This window comes from Apus apus, chromosome 1 (genome assembly GCF_020740795.1).
Source record: "Apus apus isolate bApuApu2 chromosome 1, bApuApu2.pri.cur, whole genome shotgun sequence".
In the NCBI taxonomy this organism is placed as follows: Eukaryota; Metazoa; Chordata; class Aves; order Apodiformes; family Apodidae; genus Apus; species Apus apus.
The window spans coordinates 69,346,671-69,364,240 of NC_067282.1; the positions used below are offsets into that span (position 1 = coordinate 69,346,671).

The following is a 17,570-nucleotide window of genomic DNA, read 5'->3' on the forward strand; positions in this document are numbered from 1 at the left end:
CGGTCCATCTCTGTTTGAAAGCCTGACTGGCAGCTCTCCTTTTCCAGAGTGTAAGCACATACTTGCAGGGAAGAAAGCAGCTTTAGCAAAAGTACAAGGAATTTGTTCTGCTGAATCCAGTGGCAGATGTCTGGTCTCTGAGCTTAAAACAGTAGTGATAAGTACCCCTTTGTGGTACTGAGGGGCTCCAGGCCACCGGAGATGTGCCTTTCCAGTAAGATTTCTAATGCTGCTCATCTCTAGTCATTTAAGAGCCTGGGGTTTTTCTTTTTGGTTATTATTCTCTTCTAAAACCAGAGGTCTTTTCTTGCTTAAATAGGAGCTATGGTGTCACAACATGCTAATTTGTATAATTGCTGTCTATCCTAAAGTTTCCCCTGCAGTTTCAATTACACATCTCACTTCAATTAAACTCCTTAATTCTCATCCCAAACTGGCATGCAGCATGGCTAACAGTCACAGTTATCCTGTTCTACCCCAAAGCTGGCTGCACCATTCTAGTGGGCTGAATAGAAAGCAGTTTTAAGCCACCCAGGGATAAAATACATCTGTAGAAATGTCAAACATTCATCATGAGCTACTCTTGCCTTCCATTTGCATCTGGAGGAACATGGTTTGAACCATGGAAACTCCTAGAGAGTTAAGGGAGCAGAGCAGAAACAAAACACCCTGCCTGACTTTCTGGGTGAAGGAATGCAAGAGGTGAAGAGTCAGGCTGACTAGGCTGAAGACCCTCTAGAGGCTTCTCTGGGGAATAAAGCCATGCACTTCGAGCTCTGCAAAAGGGAGATGGAGGTGAGGGCCGAGGTGGGGTTTGTCACACAGACAGTAGGGCTGCTTACATAAAGCAGTCTGTCGTGTAAACAAGATGTACCTTTGACATCCTCCCCTTCAGGGCACCAAGGCATGAAGCAGGCGATGTATTTCAAGCCAAACAGGTGATTTGTAGGTTCTAAGTGTTCATAAAGACAAGATTAAAGAGCTCTCTGATAGCAGGGCAGTAAATCATTCCCCACCTGCAGAGCTGAGTGCCGGGCTCGGTGCTCCTCCGACCCTGATTAAATAAAGGATGGCTCAGCAAGACCGGGGCTAAAGTTAGCTGACAGCTCTTGAGTGAACTGGTGTCCTGCCTGCTGCTGTTGCAGCTGATGGCTAATTTTCTCCCAGAGGAACCTTTGCAAAGGCTGGTAATTAAAATGGGTGGAAGGCAATCAGGCTCCTGGGAGCCTGTCTGTCCACTTTCCCCCAACCATGAGCCTCTCCTGACTGAAACCCTGCATGGGTCAAAGCTGCTCCTGTTCAGGATGCTTTAAGGACTGTAATGTGGCTAGGTGAATAAAATCACAAGGCCTGGTGCTTTCATTTGCTACAGTGAAAGAAAGCTTAAAAAAAAATTATCTACTAATTTTACATTCAGCATGCAACAAAACTTGATGAACTCTGAGTGTCCTGTGTACTGTTTTGCATTTCAAATAACACACACGCAGACATATGTACACATAAATACATATATGTATATATGCATGTCCAAAAAAACCACCATTATGTTTTCACAGAATTGTCACAGTTGGAAAAGATCCCTAAGATCACCAAGTCCAACTGTCCACCCAGGGGAAACCAAAAATGACCAAAAAAACCCCAAACAACACCACCACAAAACACAAACACAAAACCATAACCACACACCCCATGAAATCAGCAACACCACACAAGCCACAAAAAACCCACCGTGCCCACAAGAGCATGCTCTCAGGTGCTATATCTACACGTTTCTTCAATACCTCCAGAGATGGAGACTCCATCACCTCCCTCAGCAGCCTGTTCCAGTGCCTGAACACTCTTGCTGTAAAAGAATTCTTCCTAATACAGTCTAAACCTCCCCTGACACAGTTGTGCCTCCCCTGGCACAACTTCAGGCCATTTCCTCTGGTCCTGTTGTTGGGAGAAGAGGCCAACACCCATCTCACTACAACCTCCTTTCGGGTAGCTGTAGAGGGCAATGAGGTCTCCCCTCAGTCTTCTCTTTGCCAGACAAAACAATCCCAGTTTCCTCATTCTCTCCTCATAGGACTTGTTTGTTAGATACTTCACTGGCTTGGTGGCTCTCCTCTGGACATGCTCCAGCAACTCAATGTCTACTACAAGAAGGTCTTGTAGTGAGGGGCCCAGAACTGAACACAGGACACGAGGTGCAGCCTCACCTGTGCTGAGTACAGGGGCAAGATCACCTCCCTATTCCTGCTGGCCACACTATTCCTGATGCCCTTGTCCTTCCTAGTCACCTGGGCACAACACTGGCTCATACTCAGGTGCCAGACAGCTTTCCAGCCACTCTTCCCCCAAGCCTGTAGCATTGCATGGGGTTGTTGTGGCCCAAGTGCACGACCTAGCACTTGACCTTGTTGAATCTTATACAACTGGCCTTGGCCCATCAATCCAGCCTGTCTAGGTTCTTCTGCAGTGCCTTCCTACCCTTGAGCAGATCAGCACTCCCACCCAATTTGGTGTCATCTGCAAACTGACTCGAGGGTGCACTCAATCCCCTCATCTGGATCATTAGTAAAGATACTGAACAAGATTGGCTCCAAAACTGAGCTGTGGGAGACACCACTGGTGTCTGGTCGACAAACGGATCCAGCCCTGTTCACTACAATCGTCTGGGCCCAGCCATCCAGCCAGATTTTACCCACTGAAGAGCATGCCTGTCTATGCCATGTGCCACCAGCTTCTCCAGGAGAATGCTGTGGGAGACAGTGTTAAATATTTTACTGCAGTCTAGATAGGCAACATCCTCAGTTCTCCCCTCCGCCACTAGTTGGGTCATGTTGTCATAGGAGATCAGGCTGGTCAAGCAGGACCTGCCCTTCCTGAACCCATGCTGGCTGGGCTTGATCCCCTGGCTGTCGTGCACTTGCCATGTGAAGGCACTCATGATGGACTTTTCCTTGATTTTCCCTAGCACCGAGGTCAGGCTGACAGGCATGTTCAGCCTCTTCAGGGATCTTCCAACATCTTCAGGAATCTGCTTGGTAGGATATCATGGCATAAAATCCTGGACAGGAGAGGAGCCCAGGAAAGCTGGTCAATGTTCAGAGATTACCTCCTCCAAGCCCAGGAACGATGCATCCCAAGAAACAGGAAGGTGGGCAAGAATGCCAGGAGACTTGCTTGGATGAACAAAGAGCTCTTGGACACTCTTAGATGAAATAAGAAAGTCTTCAGAGGGTGGAAGCAAGGACAGGTAGTCTGGGAGAAATAAAAATAAGTTGTCTGAGAAGCCAGGGATCAGGTTAGGAAAGCTAAAGCCCAGATAAACCTGGGCAGGGACACCAAGAGCGATAAACAGTGCTTCTACAGGTACATCAGTGGAAAGAGGCAGAAGAGGGAAAATGTGGACCCTCTGCAGAAGGAAACAAAAGACCTTCCCATTCAGGATATGGAGAAGGCTGAGGTGCTGAACAACTTTTTTGCCTCAGTCTTCACTGGTAAGGGCTCTGGCCACACTATCCAGGTCACAGAAGGCAGAAGTGGAGACTGGGAAAAGGAAGATCCACCCACTGTAGGAGAAGAGCAGGTTCGAGACCATCTAAAGAACCTGCAAGTGCACGAGTCCATGGGACTTGACAAAATCCATCTATGGCTCCTAAGGGAGCTGGCAGATGAAGTTGCAACACTGCTCTCCATCCTATTTGACAAGTCATGACAGTCTGGTGAAGTTCCCACTGACTGGAAAAGGGAAACATAACCCTCATTTTCAAAAAGGGAAGGAAAGAAGACCCAAGGAACTACAGGCCAGTCAGTCTCACCTCTGTGTCTGGCAAGATCATGGAGCAGATCCTCCTGAAGGCTCTGCTAAAGCACAGGGAAAATGTGGAGATGGTTGGTGACAACCAACATGGCTTCACCAAGGGCAAATCATGCCTGACAAATTTGGTAGCCTTTTATGATGGAGTCACAGTATCAGTGGGCAGAAGAAGAGCAACTCATGTCACCTACCTGGTCTTCTGCAAAGCATTTGACACTGTCCTGCATGACATCCGGGTCTCAAAACTGGAAGAATATGGATTTGATGGATGGAGGACTCGGTGGATAAGGAATTGGCTGGATAGTTGCACTCAGAGAGTAGTGATCAATGGCTCGATGTCCAGATGGAGACCTGTGACAAGTGGTGTTCCTCAGGAGTCACTACCAGGACCAGTGCTGTTTAACATCTTTGTCAGTAACATGGACAGCAGGATTCAGTGCACCCTCAGTGAGTTTGCTGACAATACCAAGCTGTGTGGTTGAAACGCTGGATGAAGGGATGCCATTCAGAGGGACCTTGGCAAACTTGAGAGATGGGCCCATGCCAACTTCACGAAGTTCAACAAGGCCAAGTGCAAGGTTCTGCACCTGGGTCGGGACAATCCCAAGCACAAATACAGGTTGGGCAAAGAATGGATTGAGAACAGCCTTGAGGAGAGGACCTGAGAGTGTTGGTCAATGAAAAGCTCAACATGAGCCAGCAATGTGCACTTGCAGCCCAGAAATTCAACTGCATCCTGGGCTGTACCAAAAGAAGAGTAGCCAGCAGGGCCAGGGAGGTGATTCTGCCCCTTTACTCCACACTTGTGAGACCCCACCTGGAGTACTGTGTCCAGTTCTGGAGCCCTCAATTAAGGAAGGATATAGAGCTCTTCGAGCAAGTCCAGAGGAGGGTTACGAAGATGATCTGAGGCCTGGAGCACCTCTGCTATAAAGACAGGCTGAGAGAGTTGGGGCTGTTCAGCCTGGAAAATAAAAGGCTCTGAGGAGACCTTATAGTATCTGAAGGGGCCTACAGAAAAGCTGGGGAGGGACTTTTTAACAGGATGTGTAGTGATAGGACGAGGGGTAAGGGTTTTAAACTGGAAGAGGGGAGATTTAGGTTAGACATTAGGAAGTAATTATTTACTGTTAGGGTGGTGAGACACTGGAACAGGTTGCCCAGGGAGGTTGTAGCTGCCCCCTCCCTTGAGATGTTTAAGGCCAGGTTGAACAGGGCTTTGAGCAACCTGGTCTAGTGGGAGGTGTCCCTGCCCATACAGGGACATTGGAAGTAGATGATCTTTAAGGTTCCTTCCAACTAAACCATTCTATGATTCTATGTAATTCCCTGAATCCTCCTTTGGGCCCTTCTTGTAGATGGGTGTCACATTGGACAGCCTCCATTTGTCTGGGACCTCCCTTGTTGACCAGGATTGCCAATAAATCACAGAGAGAGGCTTGGCAAGCTCCTCTGCCAGCTCCCTCAGTGCTCTTGGTTGGATCCCATCCAGCCCCATAGACTTGTAAGTGTTCAGGTGCTGTAGCAGGTCCTTTACTGCTTTCCCTGGGATTAAAGGGAGTTGTTCTGCTCTCCATCCTTCTGCTGTCCATCTCCTTCAGCTCAGGAGGCTGAAAACCCTGGGGTTAGATGGTCTGACTATTAAAGATGGAGGAAAGAAGGTATTAAGTATCTCAGCCTTGTCCTTGTCCTTGATTGCAATGTTCTCCCTTGCATCCAATAAGGGATGGAGATTCTCCCTGGTTCTCTTTTTATTGTTACTGTATTTGTAAAAATTTTTTTATTGTCCCTTATGACAGTAGCCAGATTGAGTTCCAGCTGGGCTTTTGCCTTTCAGATTTTCTCTGTATGACCTCACAAGATCCCTGTACTCCTCTTGAGTTGCCTGTCCATTCTTCCAAGGGTGGTAAACTCTCCTTTATTTCCTGAATCCCAGCAAGAGCTCCCAGTCCAGCCAGGCCAGTCATCTTCCCTGACAGTTCATTTTATGACACATGGGGACAGCCTGCTCCTGCTTCCTGAAGAGCATCCAGCCTTCCTGGACCTCTTTGCCCTTCAGGACTGTCTCCCAAGGGATTCTCCCAACCAATGTCCTAAACGGGCCGAAGTTTGCACTCTGGAAGCCCAGGGTGGAGATTCTGCTGACCCCCCAGCCTTACTTCACTAAGAATTGAGAACTTCACTGTTTGATGGTCACTAAGCCCAAGATGGCCTCTGACCACAACATCTGCCACCGTTCCTTCTCTGTTTATGAACAGCATGTTTAGCAAGGCACCTCTCCAGGTAGGCTCACTTACCACCTGTGTCAGGAAGTTATGTTTCACATACTCAAGGAACCTCCTAGGCTGCCTGCTCTCTGCTGTGTTATATTTCCATCAGACACCCAGTACATTGAAGTTCCCTGTCAGAACAGCGGCTGGCAATTTTGAGATTTCTTCCAGCTGCTTGTAAAATGCTTTGTCCTCTTGTTCATCGTGGTTGGGTGGTCTGTAGCAGACTCCCAACAGGATACCTGCCTTATTTGTCTTCCCCCTCATCCTTACCCCAAAACACTCCACCTTACCATCACTACCATTGAGCTCTACACAATCAAAATACTCCCTAACGTACAGAGCCATCCCACCACCTCTCCTTCCTTGTCTATCCTGTCTGAAGAGCTTTCAGCCATGGATTGCAGCATTCCAGTCATGAGATCCATCTCACCACATTTCTTTGATGGCAAGCAAGTCACAGCTATCCTTCTGCACCATGGCTCCTGTTCATTGCCCACACTGCGTGCATTGGTGTAGATACACTTGAGCATTGATCTCAGCCCTGACCTTGGCATGTCACCCCTAGGCTCATCTCTAGTGGGCCTGGCTTTATCCCCTTCAAACCTAGTTTAAAGCCCTCTCAATGAATCCCACCAACTCCTGGCCAAGAATCCTCTTCCCACTTGGTGACAGTTCTGCTCCATCTTTGGCCATCAGGCCTGGTGCAGTGTAAACATCCTCATTGACAAAGAACCCAAAATTCCACTGATGGCTCCAGTCTCTGAGCCATGTGTTAATCAGCAGTGCTTTCCAGTTCCTTTCAGCATTCCCCACCACTGAAGGAACTGAGGAAAACATGACCTGTCCTCCCAGTCCCTCAACCATTTGGCCCAGTGCCCTTTTTATTACCTTGGGACTTGCCTTGGCAATCTTGTCCCTGGCCACCTGCATTACTACCAGTAGTGGATAGTAATTGGAGGGCTGTATCAGAGCAAGGAGTTTCCTAGTTATATCCCTAACCTAGGCCCCAGGGAGGCAGTAGACTTCCCTGCCGGAAGGGTCTTGCCCACATATTGTATCCTCCATTCCTTTCAGAAGGGAATGTCCAATAACAACGACCTTCCTTTTATTCTTAACAGAAGCAGCCCTAATGCATGGGGCTGACTGCTTTGGCCACTCCCTGGATGGACAACACCCTCATTTGCCTGATCCTCCATTTCCAGAGCCCCATATCTGTTCTGTAAGGGCACCTGGGAAGGGGGGAGAGGCCAGGAGGGGACTCACCTGCTGCCCCGAGCAGAGACCTGCTTCCACTTCCCCCATTGTATCTTAGGTCCTCTCCTTCTGCCCTGTGACAAGAGGGCAGGGGATCCTCTACTTCTTATGGAGCCTCCACCTACAGCCTACTCCTTAAGGACAGTAGGGTGTGGCTCCCCCAGTCTATCACCCTTTTAAGTTCCCTAACAGTCCTTAATCTACCTCCTGTTGCTGTGCCAATGCCTTGTTCCCTTGTGGGGCTGGTTCCACCCTCACTGCCCCAGCAGCGACCCCACAAGCAGCTGGTTCTGACACGGGCTGCGGCTACTTTTCCCAGCCTCAGAAAGCCCCAAAAAAGACCCTTTTACTGGCCTTTCTTGCCACAATTCCCTTCCCCAGGGAGGACATACCTACACTGGAGCTGGTCTCCTTGGCTAGATGACCACATTTTGATCTCCAGAAAGGGAGTTTGACCTAAAGTAACCCCCCAAGTAACCCCCCTGGGTCCCCTGCTTGACGCCAGGTGACTCCACCAGGCCCTCCAGGAGGACAGTTTGACCTCAAGTAATTCTTGGCCCCCTGGTTGACCTCAGGTGACCCCACTGGGACACCCAGAAGGGGAGTTTGACCTCAAGTAACCCCCCTGAGCCCCATACTTAACCCCAGGTGACCCCACCAGGCCCTCAATAAATGGAGCTTAACCTCAAGTCAAAGGGTCAAGTTTGACTCTTGGCCCCCCTGGCTGACCTCAGGTGACCCCACTGGGACACCCAGAAGGGGAGTTTGACCTGAAGTAACCCCCCTGAGCCCCCTGCTTAATGCCAGGTGACTCCACCAGGCCCTCAATAAATGGAGTTTGATCTCAAGTAACCCTTGGCCCCCCTGCTTGACCTCAGGTGACCCCACTAGGACAGTCAGCAGGGAAGTTTGACCTCAAGTAACCCCCCAGGGTTCCCAGCTTGACCTCAGGTGACCCCACCAGGCCCTCAATAAATGGAGTTTGACCTCAAGTAACCCCGTGGGATAATGGCTAACCTCAGATGACCCCACTGTGCTCTCCAGAAAGGGAGTTTGACCTCTATAACCTCTTCTCCACAGAGAGAAGATTTATGATACCTATTAGAATACCAAATAATGCAATACGAGGCAAAATACTCTCATCCCAATACAAACTGATTGAGATTATAAATTATGCAAACCTCTGTGATGCCACAATAAACACTTACTAGCATCAGGATGGAGATTTTCATCAGGAAAAGCAAGGAAACAGATTAGAAAGAGGTATTTTATTCCAGTGCCAAACTTTCACATCACCCCAAGCTCTACCCTGGGAATCATGCTTTCCACTAACCATTCAGATGCATGGAAATAATTATCTGAGTATTACAACCTGGGAAGTGATGGCCAAGAGGAGAAAGGATTTGTAATTGAAGTCTCACAGTTAGATTGCAGAGCAGGTAAAAAAACCCAGGCTGCATCAACTCCCAAGTTTCCTTCTTAACCAAGCCCACGTTTAGACTAAAGAAGCTGGTTGTCCTGGTTTGAGTCAGGATGAAGCAAATTTTCCTTCTACTGACTTTTTTTCCTTCAGTAAGCTTTTTTTTAACTAGTAGCAAAGTCTCCCAGCTTGGACTGATAAGAATGGAATGTTTTTCTAACTGCTGGGTCTTCAAGGTCGCACCTTCACTCTGCCGGCTCAGACACTACGGGAGATCTATGACCCCCCGGTAGGAGGCTGAGTTAGACAGACAGCAAAATTGGCCAGAGATATTCCATTTCATATATCTATGTAAGCTCAGAGGAAGGTCAGAGATCACACAAGACAACTTCCTTCCTGCTGCTTCTTCCCTTCTCTTCCGTCTATGGCCGGCATCCGGGGAGGACTCTGTCCATCCATCACCATCGACCCCCAGGCTCGAGCTCTCCTGACCCTCATCACTCTGTGCACTCTCTGGCAGCTCTAGGATTTTTCGGGACTGTTTGCAGCTAAGGAGAGTGCTGTGGGAGTTGCTAGGGGTGGGGGGAGGCAATAGCGGTTTTGAACATTCCTGAACATATTTGTATATAATTGTATATATTTTCTTTTATCATTAGTGTTTAATTAAAGCTGTGTAGTTTAGTTTTTTAATCCAGCCAAGTCTCTCTCTTTTTCTCTCTCTCCTTCCCTACCTGGGTGGGAGGGGATCAAGAGCATTGTTGTCGAACCTGAGTCAAACGGTGACACCAGTTTTGTTTTAAATTACCAATTATACTAGCCTATATAGGATCCAAAGTAACTTAATGGAAGAGAAACTTAATGGGACCTCATTAGATTGTTATAACGTTTTTTCTGCACTGTGCTGTTAGCTCTTTAAAATAGATTATTGGAAAGAACACACTTCACAGATTTAAATTACTTGTGGCTTTTGCCTTACCTGAATTATTTCTTTCACTTTTTATTCTTCTGGGGTTTTTAGACTAGTTGGTCAGACTTTTTTTCCATTGTAGATTTACAAATACTTGTACAAAGCTGGCACATTTGGGTTGTTAGATCTTTAGTGACAGTGCTCAATCCTAAGTGGAAGAAGTCTTTTTAATTGATGGATCCCAATTTTTGAATATTTTGCTGGGGGTGGTAGTAGATGAGAAGCTCGACATGAGCCACCAGTGTGCGCTGGAGCCCAGAGAGCAACTGCATCCTGGGCTGCAGCAAAAGAAATGTGGCCAGCAGGGCCAGGGAGGTGATTCTGCCCCTCTGCTCTGGTGAGGCTGCACCTGGAGTACTGCGTGCAGCTCTGGAGCCCTCAGCACAGGAAAGACATGGAGCTGTTGGAGAGAGTCCAGAGAAGGGCCACAAAGATGATCAAAGCACTGGAGCACCTCCTCTATGAAGACAGGCTGAGAGAGTTGGGGCTGTCCAGCCTGGAGAAGAGAAGGCTCTAAGGAGATCTTATAGTGGCCTTCCAGTACCTGAAAGGGGCCTACAGGAAAGCTGGGGAGGGGCTTTTCACTAGACAGGATAGTGATAGAACAAGGGGTAACAGTTTTAAACTGAAAGAAGGGAGATTTAGGTTAGACATCAGGACGGTAAATTCTTCCCCATGTGGGTAGTAAGGCACTGGAACAGGTTGCCCAGGGAGGGCCCAGGAGGTTGTGGAAGCCCCTCCCTGGAAGTGTTTAAGGCCAGTTTGGATGAGGTTTTGTGCAGCCTGGTCTAGTGTGAGGTGTCCCTGTTCACAGCAGGGAGGTTGGAATCTGATGATCATTAAGGTCCCTTCCAACCTTAACCATTCTATGATTCTAAACATCATCCAAGTCCCAGAACTGGATGCTCAAGTTGGATTTACAATAGCAACATTCCCTGCCTTTGGGAGTGATCGTATCTGTCCCACTCTAATAAAGAAAAGGCAGAGTGAAAGAAGGATCTGGAGCACTGAATAGTCCTGATCAGGTGTTTACTTCCAGACAAACTCTAAAATTCACTAGATAGCTTTGTTACAAAAGCTTTGGCACTGAGTTTTGAGCCAAGAATGGAAATGGCTCCTCTTTGACTTGAAGAGCCAGTTTCTCTTTCACATGTTCCAGGGATAGCTCAAGATACAATAAACCGAAAACTGAAAATTGGTAGAATAAGGAGACAGGGAGACTTAAAAGCTTAGAAGTCCCATACAGTTACTTTTCCTGAAAGATGTCTGCTTATTTTGATACTCTTCCAACTACTTAATTATCTGCACTCAAAAAACCCAAACAACAATAAAGGCAGATGCTGCTTCACGGTTCAGGATGTCTTATGTTTACCAACCTGTGTCCACACTTTCCTGAAGCAGATTGAAAGAACATGCAGAAATATGTGTATTTTCTTCGCACTAGTATCTCCTGCTCTTCACAGTACCATGACACTGGATTTCCTTCTGGAAACAATAATCTCAGGTTCTATAAACTTTTCAAGACGTCTTACTTCTACATTGTTCAAAATACTGTCTCACTTTCTGCTGAGGGCAAAAAGGTTTAGCCCCTGCAACTCCCTTTGCTTTTGCTTCTTTGTTGGTACAGTACCCCGAGACTCTGCTGAGGTGCACTCCAGGATGGCTTCACATTTCATGAATCCTGGAATTTCACCAGTTGTACCCACTTATTTTCATATACAGGCACAAACATATACCTGCATATAGAGCTCTGGCAAAGACCTTGGCTGTGAAGGGAGCTACTCAAGAGAAGAAAACTTCAGGACTCTTCCCATGCCCACCTCTCCAAGATGCTATTTAATCACACCAACCTTTCCATGCTCATTCCCTGCTTGAAACTGAAGACCTGCATTAAGTTGTGGAGCTACACTTTAGCATTAGACCATCAGCTGACTGCTTCCTTGTACCTCAGATTTAGACCCTGATAGACATTACAAAAATTGATATCAAGATAATACTTGCCTCTTTCCAGTCCTCTTTGAAGAGGCTTTCTCCTCCTTGCCCAGGGTTGGGATGAGTTGGGTTGTATCTAGGCTAGATTCATGCCTTGCTCTACTCTCTAATTAACCAGTTGTTTAATTTTAGCCAAATATGTAAAAACATTGATGTCTAGATACTACCCATCTGTTTGCTCCTCAAGGGAAGCATTGGTCGTTTACCACATCCTGATCTTCAGGCCCGAACCTGAAACAGTCCTTGGGTAGGTTTGAACTAGTATCTAAAGATGCATCCACTGATCAAAGCTAACTAGTAGCTGATAAAATTCCTCCTCCTGTTTTCACATGGGTTAATTTACACATACCAACAAAAGACAAGAGGAAGCAGGGATAAAACCAGGCAACACCAAAGGTACAGAGTGAAGGACATAACAATGAGATAGCCATATACAGGTAAGCTTCAGACATGAGCTCATAACAACAAATTCCACGCAAAGGTACCCAAGACCTATCGTGAGCATCCTACTGGGCACCCACTCATGAGCTGTAGCAGCCAGAAGGAACAACCTTGCCTTTGGTGGTAGAAGAGTGGTTCCTCCAGGGAGCTAAACAGATATCTTCTGAAAAATTGATTCCCTTCTAACCTGGAGGAAAGATAGAGTGCAGAGATTAAACCACAAGCCTGCAACTGGGAAGGAAGAGGAAGAGAAGGTAGCTGGGTTCAGTGGCCTTCCCTGCCAAACCCTCAGCCACCCCACATCTTGTCTGGAGAGTATTCCCCTTTTATTGGAACTGGGCAGATTAATGCCGCAGAGACTACAGAGACTTTTTTGCCTGTGGTATTAGCATGGACCACCTACATGTCTTGGATGGCTCCCGGGAAAGCCGTGACGTGGCCTGGAGCAGCATGCCTGCCCCTCTGTTCCCACACCTCTTCCTGCCATCCTCCTGTGCCTACCACCCTTGGCAGCTGCCATCACTAAACGTGGCACCACAAGTGCCAAGAACAATGAGACTCGGAGGGAAGCTGCCCTAGCAGTGTCAGTCCCTCAGCCCTGCTCAGCTCCCTGCATCTTTCCCATTGATCTACGTATCTCTGCAATGTTATTTATCAACTGCTCCATAATTAATCAGATGCAGAGCTTGGCAGCACTAAATGAGCAGCCTGTCTCCAGCACTCCCACTGCCACCAGCCCCCTCCCCCTCCTAGCTACCATGCTTTATCGCAAGCCACAACACTGGAGCCTGCATTCAGTTGCTCCTCATAATAGCAGCCAGGGGGGCTTTTCAAATGATCTCATCTCACCGGGAGAGCAGGCACTCATCCTGCCAGACTGGCAGGAAGAAAGGAATTAGCATCCAGGTAAATGCCAGCTTCCTGCCAGTTATCCCACCAGCCACCTGGCTAAAGAGCTGCAGCAGCTCTGAGATTAAATATCTTTGCTTCCTGACCTCTTCCTGCCCCTGCCACCATGGCTGGTAAACTCTCCCCTTTCCATCATGTTTGTTTCTCTTACCTTCTTCCTTTACCTCTCGCCTCCACACCCTCCCTTCCAAACTCTGCTCTGCTTTCCAATGCCTTTTTCTCATATTATCTTCTACCACTCGTCTCCTCTTGCTGCTACTCCATTTCTCCCTCGCTCCCTCCTCACATAAACCTCAGATCAAGGACACTGTATGCAAATAAAATTTCTCTGTGTTGTTTTCATAAGCAAAGACATTAAAGGAACCTGGACTCCAAAAGTCCTTCAGCTCAAATCTGTCAGATATAAAGACTCTAGATCCTAATCCTCTAATAAAAATTTTGGCTCTGAGTCAGATTAAAAAGTAAGGCTCAGGAGACTTGGATTATGTTCCTAGATATGGTACACATGGACTGACATGCTATTAGCAAGACATGCTGCACCTCAATTTACCTGTCATTAAAATACAGAGGACAGAGATGCTAACTGACCCAAACTGATACAGTGTCCATGCTTGTAAGAGCACTCACACACTCAAGGTTAAAGTGGAAGACTCTAGAGATTAGATAGAAATGTAAAATCTCTTTCCTTTTTTCTCAGTATCGAGGCTAGTATTGAACAACCACTTCTCTGAATGACCCTGTGGGAAACAAGGTGGGGACTATAACATTAGGAAGACTTCATCATTCTAGCTTTATTCCTGCTCTTTTCATGCTAAGGTCCCTACTATGGGAGCCGTGCCTTAAAAAGGCTTTTGCAAGAGTGAGCTGTGATGCAGTGCAGACACTGTGCAGCCTTCACAGAGAGCCTGGGCAGTGAACAAGGCTTTCCACTGGCAGAGGCATCACCTCTGAGTGATGACTGAGTAGCACATCTTGGCTTGCCATGTCCTCTTACCCCAAAAACACAGGAAAATGTGGGTGCTTTCCTAGACCTCAGTTGAGCCCCCCAAGCTCCTTAGCTCCTCATCAACTAGCATGCTGCTTAGCTAGCATATGATGAACACTGAACCCTTCTGAAACAAACCACCTTTTGTGATTAAATTGAGATAAGGTCTTCAGATATACCCTCAAGCTGAGGCAGGACTAAGGAAGAGACATGTAAACTTCAACCTGGTGCAAAATAACAACATAAAACTGTCAGCCTCTGCCACATGACATCCTTGTTAGAAAGCTGTAGGAGAAGAGACCTGCGCAAGGGATTCTAACATAGCATCACCAATAAATACTAGCTCCTTCTGTTGGTCAACAGCACCTAAGTAAAACAGGGCTCATGTTAATGAAGTTAATCAAAATACTGAGAGCATAAAGTTAAGGAGAGGAACAAGAAGGGTGATAAGAAATTTGTCGTATTCACTTGCCCATGCTTTTCATACTAGAAAGCATTGCTTTTATCCTGCCCAAAGCGTGGAGGTAAAAAATAAGAACTAAGAGAAAAAAACCTGGAAAAATCCAGTGCAAAATTTTATTTATTTATTCAAAGGCAGATTGGGGGGTATAATGGTGAAAACAAGAAGGGAGATTGGAAGTAGAGAAAAAAGCAGTTGAGAAGGCAAGCTGCAGAAAAATGAGCTAGTAGGAAATGAGGCAGAGAGATGTAGGAAAGGGCTGTTCAAAAAGCTTTGATTTTAGCTTTACTATGTGGATGCTCAGCAGTATTTTTGCTGCCAGTGATGGGATATATTTGTTTCTCATGGATTTCTAGCTAACAATCCTGTACTCTCCCCTTGGCTAACGGCATGGAGTGCATGTAAAACGCCAGAATTGCACCTCTTTGGAACCTTCTCTCTCTCTGTAGAACTTCTGCTCTCTCAGGGAAAGGGTGCAAAAGCAGCATCTGAGAAATATACCTGGGCCTAAAAGTCTCAGCTTGAAGGAACATTATCCAAAATGGTAACTAATTATTTGGTGGATTAAGGCCACTGGCTGGGTCTGCAGAGTTAGCAGATGGACAAGAATGTGGTGGAGTCCTTATTCAGGATGGATAGCATGATGCGAACATCTGTCTGCTGCAAGCAGGAATATGTTCCAGGTCCACTTGGTCTCAAAAGAAGAGCAACCTCCTACTTGGACACAACTCCCAGAAACCAAAACTGCACTGGGGTTTTTTTTCATGTGGTGAGATCAAAGGGCTGGGACTCAGCTTTGCATAAGGGATTTGGATGAGCCTCAAGGCACTGAAAAAGAAGAATGGCTTAGATAGAGCTTTAAAAGTCATTACTATAAAGACATTACTGTACAAAACCTTTTGCCACTAGGTTATGAGTTTGAATCCCATGCATTCTGGCAGCATATTAAAATCACTACCATTGCCATCTGACCACTCTGCGGTGGTCTCTCTGTGAAGGAAGTTTTGTGGCCTTTAGCCAAATCCCAGTGAGCACATTTAAATTGCTAGTAGCACCAAGTATACGGATAACTGATTCAGTTCTACCAGGCTGGAGCGAAATCAAAGCAAATTGACACAGATGGGAGATCCACCCTGTAAGAAGGCACAAGAGCTGGTGTAAATCCATCCACAGAAAAAAATAAGTCTTTAGCAGAAAGGTATTTCAATCTATGCAAAGATTAGGACTAAATTAAACATCCCTAGACACACATACACCCTTTATTTGAAGTCTGCCACATCAATTAGAAAATTCTACCATAGTTCAGCAACTGGAGCTCCAAGTATTCCCAGAAGGGCCGTCCTGCAGTCAGCACATGACAAATACATGGCAGTTTGTAAATACATACAACAGATTATCAGTAAATGAATCACACATTTTTCAGCAAGTATGTAGGCTAATGGAGTTGTTCCTTCTCATGTATGGTTGCTGGGGGCAACTACTACAGAAAGGTAAAATCACTGCTGCATTCATAGAATCACAGAATGATTTGGGTTGGAAGTGACCTTAAAGATCATCAGTTCCAACCCCCTGCCTGGGCAGGGACACCTCCCACTAGACCAGGTTGCTCAAAGCCTCGTTCATTCTGCCCTCAAACACTTCCAGGAGGGGGCATCCACAACCTCCCTAGGCAACCTTGGCCAGTGTCTCATCACCCTAACAGTAAATAATTTATTCCTAGTGTCTAACCTACATCTACCCTCTTCCAGCTTAAAACTGTTACCCCTTGTCCTACCACTACACACCCTGGTAGAAAGTCCCTCCCTGGCTTTCCTGTAGGCCCCTTCAGATATTAGAAGGCTGCTATAAGGTCTCTTCAGAGCCTTCTCTTTTTCAGGCTGAACATCCACAACTCTCTCAGCTTGTCTTCATAGCAGAGGTGCTCCAGGCCTCGGATCATCTTTGTGGCCCTCCTGGGCTTGCTCCAACAGCTCTTTCCTGTCTTTCCTGTGTTTACTGCTCCAGAAATGGACTCAGTACTCCAGGTGGGGTCTCCTGAGAGTGACAGAAAGGGGCAGAATCACCTCCCTTGATCTGCTGGCCACACTTCTTTTGAAGCAGCCCAAGACACGGTTGGCCCTCTGGTCTGCAAGTGCACATTGCTGGCTCATGTTGAGCTTTTCATTGGCCAACACCCCCAGGTTCTTCTCCTCAGGGCTGTTCTCAATCCATTCTTTGCCCAACCTGTATTTATTCTTGGGATTGCCCTGACCCAGGTGCAGGACATTGCACTTGGCCTTATTCACCTTGGTATAGAGAGAGTGCGGTTACTTGGAAAGCCCTGTGCAAGAACTGCAGCAGTGCTTGGCCAAAAAGGCAGAAGAAAACCAGTGGAAATTTGAATTCTCTCTCCCTCCTGCCACATAAGTGCACCTTTTCTGATGGCAGTCAGTGCAGGGTATGACCAACTCTGTCCTGATACTGCACAAATATCACCACCACGTTGAGCAGAGATGCATGCAGATCAGCCGTAATTGAGCCAGCTTAAATATTGGAAGCAGTCTAACCCCAGCAGCATTGCTCTTAGGTTGGGCCTGTTTACCCTGCAGAGACACAGCACTAGAAAACCACAATATGCCCACAAGGTTTTGAAGTCCATTGATCTCCGAAGTAATGAGTAAGGAGTATCTATTTTGCAGAAGAAAAGGGCAAAGAGTGGAAAAAGGCACATAAACAGCACAGAGGGGCCATGGCACACCTTCCCAAGTAGCTGCCCATGTCCTGTTTCCAGTGCTCCCTCCACCTTTCTGTCCTCATTCTTGCAGCACTGCTCCTTCCCTCACAACCCTGCAACTGCCATTTCCCTAGCGGGCCCAGACACATCACAACTTTTTAGTGGCCCAAACGACAAGGCAGAGGAGGACTGTCTGAAAATGACAAACAAAATTAGCTTAGTGTTATGCAGGGTGGCAGCAGGAGCCAGTGCTGCTATTTACAAGGGACACAGCTTGCAAAAAGCAAACAGCTCCCCATGGCCCATGGGGGCTCTGCTCTAACTAACATGTCGTGTGACACTAAAGGCAGA

General features: G+C 47.0%; 1 protein-coding gene across 1 annotated transcript in view; it reads right to left on the minus strand.

Moving 5' to 3' along the window:
- LSAMP (limbic system associated membrane protein) overlaps positions 1 to 17,570 on the minus strand; it is a 1,031,747-nt gene that overhangs the window by 953,570 nt on the left and 60,607 nt on the right. The gene's annotated exons all lie outside the window — the stretch shown is intronic.